The sequence below is a fragment of the Tenrec ecaudatus genome, chromosome 6 (genome assembly GCF_050624435.1).
Source record: "Tenrec ecaudatus isolate mTenEca1 chromosome 6, mTenEca1.hap1, whole genome shotgun sequence".
In the NCBI taxonomy this organism is placed as follows: domain Eukaryota; kingdom Metazoa; phylum Chordata; class Mammalia; order Afrosoricida; family Tenrecidae; genus Tenrec; species Tenrec ecaudatus.
In genome coordinates, this window is record NC_134535.1 from 125,558,462 (window position 1) to 125,570,717 (window position 12,256).

A 12,256-nucleotide genomic window follows, 5' to 3' on the forward strand; every position below is an offset into this window, starting at 1 on the left:
AATGGAAGAATACATGATTGGGTGGGTAGATTGGAATTCACAACACGGTAGGCTTTTCATCTTTCCTGAAAAGAGGCAGGTTATAAAACAATAGCTCTCAACCTGTGGGTCACAACCCCTTTGGGGATTGAAGGACCCTTTCACAGGGGTCACCCAATTCATAATAGTAGCAAAATTACTGTTATGAAGTAGCAATGGAACTGTATGAAAGGGTCATGTATTAGGAAGGTTGAGAACCACTGCTGCGAAACATACATGATTTGGAGTGGGTCAAGGAATTCAGGGGTAATGGGAGCCCTAGTGATACATTAAGTTACCCATTAGGCTGCTAACAACAAGGTCAGTGGTTCAAACCCACCACTCTCGTAAAGATTTAAAACTTCAGAAACCCACAAGAGGAATTCTACTCTGATTTTCAGGGTCACTACCAGTCGGAATTCACTCAATGACAGTGAATGAATAGTATAATTGGCCTAAAATCCTCTGAGCACTCATATTGTACAGGCAGTAGGAATATTAATTGTATTGATCAAATGGGAGCTCACATTCTCTAGTGTTTAATTCTGTACCAGGCACCAAAAACTAAACTCACTGCTATCAAATCTGTGCAGGCATACTTACCTGGCAGGGGAGATACCATGATCACGAAGGTGGCTTTCCCAGGGCGCGGCTCATCCATTGCACTCTGGATGGGTTCACCCTGCGATTTCTCCAAATGTGGGAGACTCGACTGCATAATTTGTGGAAGCGGGGGACTGCATTTGCGCTCTCCCCTATTAAAAAAATCTATGCAGGCTCATAGCAACTCAATGGAACAGCGTAGATGTGCCACTTCCTGGGTTTCAGCAATGTTTACTCCTTTACAGAAGTAGAAAGCTTCATCTTTCTCTCAAGGAGCAGCTGGTGGTTCCAAACTGCTGACCTTGTGCTTAGCAGCCTAGTGCCTAACCACTATCCCACCAGTATTCCAATTAGTATTTTAACTCATTTGAATACTGTAATTTGTATAGTATTCCCAATCACAAAAATAAGGAAATGGAGGCAAAAAGTCACTTAAAACTTTTTTTAAATGGCAGAACTGAAATTCAAACCCTGGTAGCCCAGAAGTGGATTCTGTATTGTTCACCATAATTACACCGAGCCTCTCATCCAGCCCAAACATTATATTTTGTCAAATTAAATATGGCTTTACAAAAACGATCACTGAGCTCTCTTTAATGATAAAGACATTGAATAAATAGAATCATCAGGCAGTGTTTTAAGTGTCAAACATTTTATGCAATTGGCATTAGAATCAATGGAAATTGAGGATACCGCATCATGAAAAAATATCAAAAGGTTAAGAAAATCTCAACCTATTGAGAATCATATAAATGAAAAGTTATTTGTCATAAATAAATTATATATTTATTATAAAGTAACTAGTGATGTTAATATTAATTAATATAAAGTAAAAGTCAAATGAGTTTGGCACGTTTCTTACACAAATCATCTCAGTATGAGCATGGGTAGGGACAGCATCAGGTGAGAAATAGAATCGGTAAAAATCACAAAATTATTCAAGTGGTCTGATGGAAACATGGATGCTACAACTTAACTTTCCTGTGGAGTATTTTTATACTTAGCTTATGATGTATTTTTAAGTTTGTATTTATATTTGAATCCACATGAACATCCACTGCCACTCCATCCAGTCCTTTCTAGTGCACAGCAATCCTATCTGGGAGTCCTGAGACTACAAGCCTTTCCTGGGCAGTCAGCCTCATCTTTCTCTTGAGGAGGCCCCTGCTGCTAGCAATTCAATGCTCACCCAACAGCACCACCAGATCGCATATCTCACATCAACAGACCAAAGAATAAATACTTAAAATGTGTTTCTAAAAGACCATGTGGATACCAGACAGCACTGCTGGCAGAATGGGGAAGGACCAGTCTGAGACGCTCATAACAGAGGGCAATGGTTGTCATGGGGATAACCTGGAACTGAGCAGCCACATCCTCCACGCTCTAATCCCCCTCCTTCCACTCTTGACCTATACCAGTTGTTCTCCAGCCAAGAGGTCTTGTTCAGAAATAGATTTAATTAGATAGAGCAATCAAAAACTGTGACATTATTTTACATTAACTTTATCCTTAAATATCACATCATTGCAAATATATTCTAAATCTACATGCCTCATGTATCTGGCAGATAAAATATACAAACTAAATAGAAGAGCCATTATGGATTGACTCGTGGATCCCACAATATTTCTTGTAAACTAGCCTCTGTGCCTTTGGTTACAATCCCATTTGCGAATGACTTGCCTTTGTTGTACTAATGAGGCCCCTGTGTCAGTCCGACTCATACTGACCTCACATACAATAGAATGAAACACTGACCAATCTTGCACCATCCTCAAGACCGTTATATTTGAACCCATTATTGTAGATACTATGTTCACCCATCTCCCTGGTAGTCCAACTCTTTTTTCACTGACCCTCTACTTTCCAAGGACTGGTCTTTCCTAATAACATATCTGAGCATTTAAGTCTCGCCATACTGGATTTTGAGAGCATTCTGACTGTCCTTCTTCCGAAACAGACTTATTTGTGCTGCTGGCAACATCTTCAATAGTCTTTGCCAAAACCAATGTATATTGGCAAGATCTGCAGTTGAAAACCATCAGCCGCTCAGTAGGAGAAAGATGGGGCTTTCTACTCCCAGTGAACAGTTACAGTCTCAGAAACCCACCAGGCCCCACTGTGAGTCGGCATGGACTGGACGGCAATGACTGTTTCTGGGGTTTGAGTTTGCCAACACCATCACACAAATGTATCAGTCCTTCTGTGGTCTTCCTTATTCATTGTCCAGCTTTCACGTGCATATGGGATAATTAATACTTCAGTCTTCAAAAAAACAAGAATAATATACGATGTATCTTGAATTGCTCTCTGTTGAAATGCATAAGAGCTTCAACAAGCATGCAGGGAAGGGGAAAGAGATGTCAAAGGACATGAAGCTCACTCAGAAGTAGGAGCTCCAAGAGTCCAATACCTTCTTACAGAGTCAACACACAGAAAGAAAGTCATCCCATAGGGCCAACGACCTGAATTCAGACATCCAGCCTCCTGGCTTATGAAAATTAGATTTCTGTGGGTTAAAGTCACTTATATGTTGTAGTTCTGTGATAGTAGTACAAGGTAACTAAGACAATAATCTCCTCAAATATAAAAACATCACCTAGTGACTTCCTACAGCAACTAAGAAAAAAATTCAAATGTTTGCTTTTTAACAATTCTTTCCGATGTACATTAGCCTCCCTTTCTGCATCTGCCCATTCCTCTTTCCTCCTTGCTTTTCCTGCTTCACCATCTCACTGGCTTTTGCAGAGATCTGATAAAAAGCAAAGTGCTTTCCTCTCTCAGGCTATTTCTATGTGCTTCACTACTCCTCAGAGCCCTGGTGGCAATGTTGGGGAAATGGTGGCCTGACCACCACAAAGTTGAGGGTTCAAGTCCACCTGTGACTCTGCAGGAGAAAGTTGAGGCAGGGAAGATTTACAGCCTCTGACACGCATAGGGTCACTGTGAGTCAGAATCAATTTGATGGCAGTAGGTCTGGGAGATCTGGACAAGGAGAGGAGGGAGTTCGTGCTACTTGGAATGCTTTTCTGCTCTTCCAGATTGCTCTTAAACTCGCATGCCTCTGTTCCAATACAACTCTTCATGAAAAAAAAAAAAGTGGCCTTCATAATCTTCAACCCTTATGCCTCCACTACCATTTCCACCTGGCTTGTGTCTTCCTACTGTATAATCATGCTGGCCACTTCCTTTTCTTAATAGCACCTTTTGAGTACTCCTCACTTAGCCATTTATTTATTTGCCTTATATCAGTCTCCTTTGCTAAACTAGACATTAAAGATAGTCTGACTTATTTAACACCCCTGTTCCCCCACCCCAGCATCTAGTAAAATGGTCAGTAACCAGTAACATGTTATAAGCATTTGCTGAATAGCAATAAAGGTAAAAAATAAATAAACTGACTGCCTGGAGTCAATGCTGATTCCTAGCAATCTTATAAGATAGAGTAGAACTGCCCTTGGGAGAGGCTGTAAATCTTTATAGGAAAGAAAGCCGCATCTTTCTCCTGTGGAGCAGCTGGTGGTTTGAACAGCAGCCCAGTGTGTGATCTCTCAGCCACCGGGGCACTTCACACTAATTCACAGCTTTAGTGGCCTGTGCCACGCGTGGTTCAAATCCTTCCATATGGAGCTTTTAAAGTGAGAGAAGGGTATTTGCTGAGAACCAAAAGTGAGATGGATAATTTGTATCAAATTGTTTTCATTTCCAAACTGTAATGTGAGCCATCCTATTTATTTAGAGCTTTGGTCAAGGTCAGAAAAGAATGTGCGAGTGAACTAGTTAGGTTCTATGAAAATGAAGGGGCAGTAGAGGAATTGTTGAAAAAGAGAACTCGGGAGAAAATGGGCACCCCTATTCTAGTTTCTAAAAACTGATTACCATGAACAGACTGCTGTTTTATAAAACGGAGGTTAATGTCATCACTAACGTGTAGGGTGTCCCCCGACTGTAATCCAGGAGCAGGTAGTTTCTCCCTCAGTGAAATGTCTGTACTGGCCATATCCTCTAAATGCAGAAAGCTCTCTGTGACGTGAGGGAAGAGAAGAAAGACAGACTTGTACTTGATCTCCACAAGGGCTCGGGACTCTGGGATCTTCCTGAAGCTCCACTTAGCCTGAAGTGACAGGAACAGGAAGTCTCCTGTATAAAGTCCACTGTCACTGTCCTTGTGAGTCACGAGGGATTGTTTATCTTTCTAACCCGAATTTCCCATTACCTAGCTTTTTATTGTTGCTCTTAGGCACTTCACTGTAGCCATGACATTTTAGTCATTTGGCCCAATGACACAGGAGACCTAGGTTTAGGTCAATGAAAAACATAATTTCTTGGGCCTGTGAGCTGAGGAGAACAATCCTAGAGCCATGAAATTGATCCAAACAGCTGAGCCAGAAGCCTGGGCTGCAGGGAGAAATGCTATCTTTATTCTTTTTTTTCCAATAAGACCATTTTATTGTGGGCTCTTACAGTTCTTATAACAATCAATACATCAATCGTATCCAGCATATTTGTATATACGTTGCCATCATTATGTCATTATTTTCTAAACATTTACTTTCTATTTGAGCCCTTGGTATCTAATCCAATCTCCTTTCTTCCTTTTAGATTTTTTGCTTGGTGGTATTCTTTTTAAAATTATTTTTAAAAAATCATTTTACTAAGGGCTCATACAACTTTTATTAAAATCCATACACACATCAATTGTGTAGTGCACATTTGTACATTCGTTGCCCTCATCATTCTCAAAACATATGCTCTCCACTTAAGCCCTTGGCATCAGCTCCCGATTTTCCCTCTCTCCCCCTGCCCACCCTCCTTCATGAACCTTTGAAAATGTATAGATCATTATTTTTCATATCTTGCACTGTCCGATGTCTCCTTTTACCCAATTTTCTGTTGTCCATTCCAAGGGAAGAGGTTATATGTAGATCCATGTAAAGGGTTCCCCCTTTCCAACCCACCCTCCCTTCACCCTCCCAGTATCGCCACTTATACCACTGGTCCTGAAGGGATCATCTGCCCTGGATTCCCTGTGTTTCCAGTTCCTCTCCGTACCAGTGTACATCCTCTGGTCTAGCCAGATTTGTAAGGTACAATTGGGATCAGGATAGTGGGGATGGGGTGGGAGGAAGCATTTAGGAGCTAGAGGAAAGTTGTATGTTTCATCATTGCTACACTGCACCCTGACTTTCTCATATCTTTTCTCTATCAGCATCAAGAACAGAATGACACCCAACATCATGAAGTTTTTGCATTTCATATAAGGAAATATTTTAGACTCGGCATCTAATTGGTGTTTTCATTTCATAAAGCTACTGTTACATGCCCTTGATGGCAATGCAGATGTTTCATAGAGCTTCTATTGGTTCGGGATGATGGTGATGTCAGGGCACGGAGCTATATAAAATCCTCTCCATGCTTTACAAGCCGCGATAAGAGCTGAGAGGACTCCTTTGCTACTTGGAGGATATGGAGGCAGCGACCTGAGGACATGAGCATCACAATGATGATAAGAGGGCGCTCTGCTCTCCAGGGACTTATTATTCTTCTCCTCGGGGTCTTAGCAGGTGCTCAAGGTAAGCTTTGCTTTACTTCCTAAAATCTGTAGAGCCCTATCAAGTTAGCTCAGGGCTCTGAGCAATAATCATAAAGGCAACATATCATTAGTAACCAGTTGATTTTGACCACTTATAGGGACACCTAGCCTCAAGGTTTATGCTTTAAATCCAGAGGGTCCACAGGAGAGAGTTGAGAAGATAGACTCCTGAAAAATATACTGCCTATCTAGGGTTCCTCTGGATCAGGATCAACCCCAGGCAGTGGGTCTAGTTGTCTGGGGGTGGTGGTGAAACTTCATGACAGTGACTGTTGAATTTCCTCCTCGAGAGTCTCTGTTTTCCGCTGTTTGCAGTGGATTGTGAGGGAATTATGAAGTGTGTCCTCAGGTTGAGCTGAGTCTATGTTCCAACTCTCTTCAACAACATCTACAAGTCTTGAGACTCTCAGACCACGTCTCTTTTTCCCATAGTGAACAATGGCTGAGTGACTAGCTCATGACGGGTGCTAGATTTGTACTTCTTGGTTTTACTAATATGTCTTTCTCCACTAGGGATTTGGTTTTTCTTCTATTTTAGACTATGGCCTAATGTTTGTGTCTGTGAGGGCATATATGTTTGTGCATGTGTACATATGAAAGCATGTATGTCTGAGAGAAAGAGGAATAATATGTGAGTGGAGTTTGAGGTTATGTGAAAGCTAAGTGGGGAAACAGTCTGTTTGTTCCCGTAGAAGTTCATTTCTTAGGTGTGAGAACAGAGCTCACACTTTCTGAAGTTTGGCTGCTGTATTTGATGGCACAGGTGGCAGTGATGATGTGTGTGTTAATGGACAGACAAGGGAACCTTGCTACTTGTGAAGAAAACCCTCCCAATGTCAACTTTGGTTACGCTCCCGTGGACCCTGCACCTGCAGTCTGCGCCTGACTTTGAGTTCTTTGACTTCTCCACAAACCCACAGCTCACGTGCGTGTCTGTTTTATTGTAATCTTTCCTCAGCACCGAGTTCTTGTGAGACCCTTATCTTCCTCCGTGTGATGTTTCCCTTCCTGCCCTTTGGGTGGATGTCCTCCAACCCCAGTGCAGAGAAAAGTAATGTCGAATATAGGTGTCCGTGGGTTCCTTGATAGCAGTGCTGAAGGCAGGAAATGGATCTAGTCCTACAGATTTCAGGATGCACCTTCTTGGTCAATGTATTCCAGCTTCAGAGGGGACACTGGACCTTGTTCTCTGGCTTCCTCTTCAAAAAAGAAAAACAAATACAGGGAATGTATGGATGTGCTTTATACAATTGATGTATGTATATGTATGGATGGTGATAAGAGTTGTATGAGTCCCTAATAAAATGTGAAAAAAGAAAAGAGGAGAAAAAGATGATTAGGGCAAAGACTGTATAGATGTGCTTTATACAATTGATGTATGTATATGTATGAACTGTGATAAGAATTGTATGAGCCCCTTATAAATTGTTAAAATTTAAAAAAAAAGTCAGTAGTGAATTGAATCAGACTCACAGGGAGGCCATCGTGTCAGAGCACAGCCATGCTCAACATTGTCAACGGTGTTCTTTACCAAGGACACCCCAGGCCTTCTGTCTGTCCAGCACTGAACCTCCAGTATTTCCATGGGCAGCTAACACCATGAACCATGTACCACACAAAGACTTCACGACGTTCTTTAAGATCTACTGTTTAGGAAGAGCCCTGTCGCTGTGAATGTCCTTCTCTGGAATTTCTCCTCAGTGGCTCCCTCAGTCCCTACATGTCTGGGGGTGTCCTGCCTCTGAGGGGTTCCAGACATACATGTTTAAGTTCCAACATAAGAATGTTCAATCCTCATGGTGACAGAATCAGCAGTTCTTCATGTTAATCTTGGTCCTGACCCTGTCAGTAATTTTCCCATCTCTCTATCTTTTCTCCCTGGTTCAAGCTTCTCCGCTCCGAATCTTCATCTTGCTCCTTTGGGAAATTCTAACCCTGCCAACAGTAGTAGGAAATTTCTGCTCCTCACTCCATTAGTATATGTCTTAGAAATTCTAGTTCCTTGAGTATGGGCCACATGCCAATGAGGGGTGTTATGTTTTAGTCATTATATTAGGGGTTCATATAACTCTTATCACAATCCATACATACATCAATTGTGTAAACCACATTTGTACATTCATTGCCTCATCATTCTCAAAACATCCGCTCTCCACCCAAGCCCTTGGCATCAGCTCTTCATTATTTCCCCACCCCTCTCCCCTCCCTCATGAAACCTTGATAATTTACAAATTATTATTTTGTCATATCGTACCCTCTCCGACGTCTCCCTTCACCCCCTTTTCTGTTTTCTGTCCCCCAGGGAGGATATCACATGTAGATCCTTGTAATCGGTTCCCCCTTTCCAACCTACTCACCCTCTACCCTCCCAGTATCGCCCCTCACACCCCTGGTCCTGAAGGGATCATCGGCCCTGGTATCCTTGTGTTTCCAGTTCCCATCTGTACCAGTGTACATCCTCTGGTCTAGCCAGATTTATAAGGTAGAATTGGGATCATGATAGTGGGGTGATGGTGGTGGAGGAAGCATTTAGGAATTAGAGGAAAGTTGTATGTTTCATTGTTGCTACATTGCACCCTGGCTGGCTCATCTCCTCCCTGAAACCCTTCCATAAGGGGATGTCCAGTGACCTACAAATGGGCTTTGGGTCTCCTCTCTGCAGTCCCCCCACCATCCACAATGATATAATTTTTTGTTCTGATGATACCTGATCCCTTCGACACCTCGTGACCGCACAGGCTGGTATACTTCTTCCGTGTGGGCTTTGTTGCTTCTGAGCTAAATGGCCACTTATTTACTTTCAAGTCTTTAAGATCCCAGATGCTATATCTTTTGATAGCAGGGCTCCATCAGCTTTCTTCACTACATTTGCTTATTCACCCACTTGGTCTTCAGTGATTGTGTTGGGTGGGTGAGCATCATAGAATGCCAGTTTAATAGAAGAATATTTTCTTGTATTAAGGGAGTAGTTGAGAGTGGAGGCCCAATGTCCATCTGCTGCCTTAATGCTAAACCTATAAATATATGCACATAGCTCTAGTTCCCCATCCTCATATATAAATATATTTACATATGTGCATACCTTTTTAAGACCTCTATAAATGCCCTTTGCCTCCTAGCTCTTTCCTCTATTTACCTGGACTTTCCTCTTGTCCCACTCTTATGCTCAGTCTTCATGTGAAATGAGGGCTGTTCTTACCAGACCTGGCTCTCTCTGAGAAGCAGTGGTCACCTCTGAAAATGAAATACATAATTACTGTGCTGATTCGCTTGTAGCCTTTTTAGCTATGAGAGCAGTCAATATACATTTCAGTGGACCAAGAAAGATCCATCTCTCCAACAGGCCTTTCTTCCTCAAAGATAATGCTTGTAGAAGCATATTATTAAAGTCTACTCTTCTAGTTCACATTGTTTGGCCTAATCTAGCTGTGAAATTTCAACCATCACATGGTACCAAAAGGCACTAAGTTTTTGATGAGCCTGGACAAGTTACATGTTGCCGCTACAGTAAAAGTAGGAAGTTTTTTCAAAACTCTTTAAAATATTGGGTAAACACTAAAGTTTCATTTTATTTATTTATTTTTCATCATAGAGTTCCAATTTAATAAAAGAAAGTATTCATGCATTGAGGGAGTGTTTTAGGAGAGGCCCAAGGTCCTTCTGCCACCTTAATACTTAACCTATAAATATAGACACATAGATCTATTTCCCCATCCTCATATATATATATATATATATTTGCATGTACATGTCTTTGTCTAGACCTCCATAAATGCCCTTTGTCTCCTAGCTCTTTCCTCCATCTCCCTTGACTTTCCTCCTGCCCTACTACCATGCTCTGTCCCCACCTGAGTTACAACTATACCTCTTCTCTATGCAACCTTACCCTTGATCATTCCCGACCAGGCCTGCCACTCCCCCCTCTCTACCATTTTGGGTCCCATGTTGTACCCTTGTCCCTGTGTTTGTTAACACCACTTCCTTACCCCCCTACCCCCCCCCACCCCAAGTCCCCCCAGAACTGTCGGTCCCGTTGTTTTTCCTCCAGATAGTTCATCCAGCCTGTCCTATTCAGACAGACCTGTGGAGACACTAACATGCACGAAAACAAGACAGAGGAAAACAAAGCAACAGTATGCAACCAGACAACAAAACAAAAACAAACCACTGACAAAGAACAGAACAAAACAGTTCACAAGAGAAAAGCTTATAGTTAGTTCAGGGATCGTTTGCTGGCCCTTAGGAGCATTTTCCAGTCCAGTCTGTTGGGGCACCACGCCCTGGCCCCAAAGTCCACTTTCAGCATTCCCTGGGGACCTTGCCACTCCATTCCCTTGCTGTTCCGCTGCACTCCCCCAGTGCTTTGCCTCGGTGTGGTGGGATCAGGTCAGGTGCAATTCCCACACTGTGTCTCCAACCAAATGGAAATAATTTATTATTTGCCTTGGATGATCATTTTCAAGCATTTAAGATCCCACCCGCAAAGGCAGGAAGAGGAAGAGAGAGTGTGGAGCACATGCTGTACCATCAAGACCCGAGGTCGATATTCCCTCTCAGAGCAGCCAAAGCACAGAGAGGACCACAGGGCTGGCCACACTGTGACACATGATGTCCCTCACTGACCCATAGCCCCAGGGTGGACAACACTGGAGACACGGTGTGTGGGAATTGTGCCCAATCTGACCCCAGCACACTGAGGAGAAACACTAAGGGAGTACAAGAGAACTGCAAGGGGAACAGAGTTCCCAGGGAACACGATAAGCTGACTTTAGGCCAGGGTGTGGCACCCCATTAGACTCAACCAGAAAACAATGCTAAAGGTCAACAAACAGACCTTGAACTATTTACAGGCTTTTCTTTCTCTTTTTTTTGTCATTGGTTTCCTTGTGTTGTTGTTTTGCGGTTCTTCCGCCCCCCCCCCATTGATTTGTTTTGTTGTCTTGTTTTATGGTCATATTATTACCTCCTCAGGTCTATCTAAGATAGACAGGATAAACAAGCAGGAGGAAAAAAGAATGGGACAAATTGTTCGGGGTGGTGGGACATGGGAGGGGGAAGGCATGGGAAAAGAAGTAGGTGTTACCAAACCCAGGGACAAGGGAACAACAAGTGATCCAAAATCAATGGTGAGAAGGGTGTAGGAAGCCTGATAGGGCTTGATCAAGAGCAATGTAACCCAGAGGAATTACTGAAACCTAAATGAAGGCTGAGCATGATAGTGGGACAAGAGGAAAGTAAAGAGAAATAGAGGAAAGAACTAGCAGGCAAAGGGGCTTTTATAAGGTCTAAATACAGACAAGTGCATATGTAAATATATTCATATATGAGGATGGGAAATAAATCTGTGCCCATATATTTATAGGTTTAGTATTAACTTATTAGATGGACATTGGGCCTCTACTCAAGTACTCCCTCAATGCAAGAACACTTGGTTCTATTACACTGGCATTCCATGATTCTCATGGTTGCTAAAAACAAAACTAGTGTATAAGCAAATGTGGTGAAGAAAGCTGATGTGGCTGGCTATCAAAAGATATAGTCTCTGTGATCTTACAGACTTAAAGATAAACAAGCAGCCATCTAGCTGGGAAGAACAAAGTCCAAATGGAAGAAGCACACTAGCCTGTGAGATCATTAGATGTCTATAAGATAAGCTATCAGGCATCAAAGAACAAACAATCATATCATTGTGAATGACAGGGAGTGCAGAGTGGAGAGCCAAAGGCAATCTGTAGGCAACAGGATAACTCCTTACAGAATGGTTTTGGGGAGGAGATAAAACAATCAGTGTGCAGTGTAGCACAGATGAAATATACAACTTTCCTCTAGTTCTTAAGTACTCCCGCCCCCCACCCCACTTTCATGATCCCAATATTTCCTTACAAACCTGGCTCAACCAGAGGATGTACAATGGTGCAGATAAGAATTCAAAACACAGGGAATCCAGGACAGATAAACCCCTCAGGACCAATGATGACAGTAGAGATATCAGGAGGGGAAGGGGAAGGGGAAGGTAAGATAGAAAGGGAGAATTGATCA

The 12,256-nt window shown here is 42.4% G+C and overlaps 1 non-coding gene across 1 annotated transcript; it reads left to right on the forward strand.

The window, feature by feature from the left end:
• Nucleotides 1–613: 613 nt before the first annotated feature.
• Nucleotides 614–776, forward strand: LOC142452315 (U1 spliceosomal RNA). The gene has a single exon (XR_012785331.1). It is a non-coding gene; the product is annotated as a U1 spliceosomal RNA (small nuclear RNA).
• The last annotated feature ends 11,480 nt before the right edge of the window (nt 777–12,256 follow it).